The sequence below is a fragment of the Peromyscus californicus genome, unplaced genomic scaffold (assembly GCF_007827085.1).
Source record: "Peromyscus californicus insignis strain IS unplaced genomic scaffold, ASM782708v3 Scaffold_4__1_contigs__length_199733344, whole genome shotgun sequence".
NCBI classification, from domain to species: domain Eukaryota; kingdom Metazoa; phylum Chordata; class Mammalia; order Rodentia; family Cricetidae; genus Peromyscus; species Peromyscus californicus.
The window spans coordinates 186,008,396-186,013,959 of record NW_026294562.1 but is presented as its reverse complement, the minus strand read 5'-3'; positions in this window follow the sequence as shown (position 1 = coordinate 186,013,959).

Here is a 5,564-nt window from a genome sequence, read left to right as displayed (position 1 = left end):
GGTATGACTTGGAACCTGCTCAGTGTGTCATGCTGCTGTGATATCTTCCTTAAATTATTTTTATGTTGCCTAATAAAATAGTGAAGTTAGTGCCAGAAATATTTGTTATTTCACTCTCTCCTGTTAAACAAAAGATGTTCAGAGAGAGCTTGCAATGAGGCAACAATATTCCAAATTCAAAATCAGAAAATTGTCAGGAGAATACAAAAGCCAGCTGTGATGGCTCATCTTGGCTAATAATTTGACTGGGTCTGAAATCAACTAAGGGAAAAGCAGTTGAGAACATCTAAGAAAGATATTTTTATCATATTTTTTAAAGATTAATTTCTTTTATATTATATATTGTGGTGTTTTAGCTCAATGTATGTATAATCTGGTGTCTGTGGAGATCAGACGTGGGCATCAGATCCACTGGAATTGTTTTCATTCATGGTTTGATATATATCAAGTGCATGCTAGAAACAGTAACATCATCCTCAGGCTGAGCAGCTAATCCTTTCGACCACTGAAGCAACTCTCTGTCCCTTGATCTGCTTTGTGAACTGTGAGGATATACTATAAGTATCAGTAAAAAACTTCACATGACAGCCAGATAAAAGGGTGGTTACGAAGAAAATTTGGAAAGTGAATATAGTTTGAGAATGCAGTAGGACCCAGTCTCTGATTTCCTGACAGGCAAGCACTCAAAACAACCATTTAGCCTGAGAAACACACTGATACTCTGTGTAGAATCTATGACCCCCTGGTGTCTGCGGACTCTGGAGACACAGTCATTCACTCCTTACAGGAGTAAATTCAAAGTTTTGGGCAGGACAAAAAGAAAACCATCTTAGGACCAAGACTAACTTTATGATCCTTTTCATGTGAGATAATTACACTGGTCTGTTTCATTGTTTCCATAATAGAGGTACTGTCTCATCAGAGAGCAGTGACACTTGTCCATCACTATGACAGAGGAAAGGTATTCGATGGTCCTGTCAATAACCCTGTCCTCAAGAGAGAAAGGAACCAGTTCCATGAGTCCCCATCACAGTCCAGCCCTGGCAGATGCTGTCTCCTTCCAGAAATCTACAGTACTCTGTAACTGTCAGTCTTTTCCAGCCACTTGGTGACCTGAGGAAGAACCATGACCCTCCTGTGTTGGTCACAGTACAGTTTTAGAAGCTTCATTCTGTCCAAGGGAGAGCAGATCATGAGTGTTCTTGCAGCTTAGGCTCACACCAAGTCAAAAGACACTTATCATATTCATCCTAGGTACCAAATGTTGACCCACATGGGCACAGGCACATGCTCTACCTACTGCAATAAAAAATATACAAGTCTAGTCATAGCCCAGTAACACTGTATAGCTCCTAGTCACATGTGAGAAAGTCCTAAACCTGATCTAATTATGTCAAGACATGAAGATGAGAGTCACAGATGAAATGTTATTGAATGGAGCTGAATTATCCTTTATCAGTATATGAAAGGGAGGGATCTTTGTATCAGAAGGTGAAAGTGGTCAGGTATAGTGGAAGATTCAACCTACTGCCCATGGCTAATCATCCCAACAGTGTTATCCAGGAATTCACTGCTAGAGATCCAGACTGAATCTGTCCTGGGTTCTTGAGAGACTGGTAGGTGTTCAAATGTCTTCCTGATGTCAGCTATGAAGGGTTAACTATGTCCAAAGATGAAGAAACATATCTCCTCATGTTCCCTAGTCAAATTCTCTAGACTAGAATCCCTCAGGATGACTTCTTGTTGACATCAGTGAGCAGTTCAGGGGGAGAATGAAAAATCTGTGGTACACACAGTGCCCTTCATGAAAGAGCTGCTGAACAATCTGTCACAGGCAAGGAGTCCACCAAGTCTAGTCAGAGGCTGAGAGATGACACTGGTGCCACTGGCAGATCCAGGATGTGATGACATTAGAAAGTATTGGAGTCCCGGATGGAGAGAGGTTATATAGCAGTGTGATGGGAGTGGGTAATTGAGAGGAAACACAGAAGTACAAGTTCTCAGATTCAGGCCATGCTGAGATTTCAGCTGATAACAAAGTAGGAAGTTCATTTCCCACCCTTCTCTCTTAAACAGCTCTCAATAAAGCCTTCTCTGTCAATGCAGCCAGTTCCCATGGTGTTCTTAGGAGAGAACAGGAATTGTTTCATCAGTTATGGAGCTGAATGGACATTTTCTACCTTTCCCAGGATAAACACAATACCCTGATCTGAATATTATCAGGTAATTCACCCTGGAATGGAAGAGGAATGATATACATGATCACCAATGATTTACACCATAAATCAAGGCTGTTTTAAGAATGGAACACACTGAGGCTGAAGGCATGGCTGAGGTGGTTAGAACACTTGCTGCTCTTCCAGAGGTCCTGAGTTCAGGCTCACAGCCATCTATAATAGGATTCAATGCCCTCTTTTAACATGCAGATTCACATGCAGAACAAACATACATTAACTATAAATAAACAATTTCAAAAAAGAATGGAAAACATTAAACTCTCCTCTCTCATATGTGTTTTTGTTCTGTGTTTCATTCAGAGAATCAAATGGAAATATGCCCCCTCAAATAGATAAAGAAACAAAATTTGATCAAACAATTGTAGTGAACATTTGAACCTAGTTGGAGAAAAACAGAATCCAGTCACTGACCAAACCAATGAAAACCTGAGTAGAGTGTGGATGCCAAGGAAGTCACACACAAAATTCCCATTCAAGACACTGCCATATATATCCTGTCCAAGCTGAGGTTGATTTGGACAGAAACTCCCCCTACATTCCACAAGAATACTGTTCCTGAGAAGAAACATGAGCTGTACTCAGTTTGGAAAACTCTGATGGACACATGGGATTGCAGGAATATCCCAGCAGAATCCATCTCACTATGTGTTCTGTGACTTTGATGTGTGGGTTTCAATTGATTTTCATCCATGGGTTCAGATTGGAGAACAAGAATGGCCTAATGTACAGAGGAGTTCATATCCACCACAAATATTATGCCTCTACCATGTCTCTACATCTAACCAATCTGCTTCAGACATTACTAATAAATACCAACTGTACCTGTGATTCCTCTGAGGCAAAGACAGCACAGCACCTTTTCCTGCTGAGACTCATGCCTCTGGGGAGGAGGATGTGAGTCAACTCACAGCACTGAATGTCCTGCCTGTTCACATTTCCAGACCTATAACCTATTATCAGGTCAGGAAAAATAGCTATCCATGAAATTAATAGGAAAGAGACACCATAGCCATGTAGCACACTGGGCATGACTAATAACAGAGGTACATAAAATGCAGCAGTTAGGTTAGAATTGGCCCCTTAGAAGTTAATATAATTAACTGCCTGGGATATATTCCCAGTATGGAAGCTATATGGTAAATATATTGTTCATTTGTTCTCTGAAGATAAATACATGCATAAAATGTACTTAATCATGTTTACCACATACTCTAGGAAACCTGTCCTTTGTTTTGTGAGAAATGACCCAATATAGCCTGGGATAACATCAAAGTCACTGCATAATGGCCTTAAACTCTTAATCTTCCTACATCCACCTAGTGAGTGCTGAAATCAGATAAATGAGCCACCATATCAGGTTTAAACAGAGCTGGGGATCAAAACCAGGTGTGTGAGGATTCAAGAGATTACTCTACAAACTTATCATTTTTCTGATTTAATAAATTACACATATGGAGAGACATGCAAGAAGCGATCATGGATTTTTGTTTGTTTTTGGTCTCAGGAACAAAGTGGGAAATACTTACTTACGTCTATCTCATTCTCAGAATATGTGTGTGCCCAGGCCCATCATTTAACATACTGCTGAGTTAGAGAATTTTCCTCATGTGGCACATTCCTAGTGTCGGATTAGTACAAAAGAGAAGGTTGAAAGACTGTAAGGCCTGAAGGTTTTGGATGACTACAGGAACACCACCTAAAAGTTGCACTTCTGAGCTCACAGTGTTGTGATAGTATCTACAATCCCCATATAAAATCACTACAGACCAAATCCAGCATCAGATGAGAGATGGGCAAGATATCCCACCCATAGTGGAAGAACTATTGGCATCTGATAGCTCCTTTGTGTGGGAGAAATGTTTTCTTTCAGGTTGTGACCCCTGGGGAGTCCAAACATACAAGAAAAGCACAAGTTGTACTGAATGGAGGGAGGGAGAATAGGAAGTTAGGTGTGTTTGGGAAATGCAGTGGATTGGGGAAGAGATTGGGAGCCTTAAATCAAAAGACATTGTGACATCTTCATGGGGGGGGAGGGGTGGCATTCCGGCATCAGATAGAAATCTGATGCAAGGTAAACTCACACAAATCTACAAGGGTGACCCCAGCTAAGACTCTTAGCAATATTGGATGGGTGATATATACAGTTATATAAAGAAATAGACCGTTTTAAAAACTAAAGACAGGAGGCTATGGATTTGTTCCAGGTTAAGATACATCAGGTTTGACCAGCCAAGACCCCCCGAAAAGTCTCCGATGACACCATGGCCCAGATGATCCAATGTCCAGAATGGTTTCAAGGCAACTGGCTCAGACAATACACCCTCACAGACTACTCCATAATCCTAATTTTTTTATGTCCCCATAAGAGCACAGCACCCTCTTCCAGCAGGAAGTAGTATGAAAAGCTATGCCCAAATTCCCAAATATACCAAGCTGGCTTTGGAGATGGAATTGGCTCACTCCTTTCCTAAACTCAAACATATTGCTGGGAAAAAAAAGGTTAAGAGATTTTTCTGTCCCATATCAGAAGAGCCCTCTGGTGGGGAACAGAGAAAAACCAATATTTTTATTCAAAGCAGGGTGATTATAAAAGCAATCTCTTTCTAAAGAAGAAAAGGGGATAGTGTAGATGTGGTAGGATGAAAGGGTAGATTAATGAGCCTACTTTTAGAGAACAAACAACTTGTTTAAAATGTTTTACATTGCTATGGATTTTAGTTTATTGATACAAATTTAAAGTTCATTTTGTTTTACTGTATATATATATATGTATATATTTCTACTCTCGTTTGAGGTATGTTTATATAACTCATTTAGATTGTAATGGATAAGTAAAAAGTACAGATTAATAATTAGTCTTCTATGATAGTCAAACTTATAGTCACATTAAGTATTCTAGGTATACATAGATATAATTCATTTAGGTGTGTAATCTTCAAACACTTCAAAGACCTCCAGAATATGGCATTTAAAATGTTTTAAAACTTTAGACTTTCTGGATAGTGAGACATGTCTGCTCCTGGCTACACCGATTTACTTCAGAGAGGAGGATGGGCATTGAAGACACTCTATATGGAGTTTATCTTCTTCTTGGCAAAAATAGCCATTTGGGCAAGAAACTGTTCTTTCCTGGACTGCTTGATTGACTGGACATACAGGACCCATAGGAAGGTGACCACTGAACTTTGCTTGGTGAAATGCTTCTTCAGGTTCCTGCTACACAGAGGAAACTGCCAGACATTCTACAGGACACAGAGAGAAGTCACTGAGAGACTCTAGGCCTGTGGGCTGAAGACAGAAGCTTCAACTTTACAGAGGAACATTGGA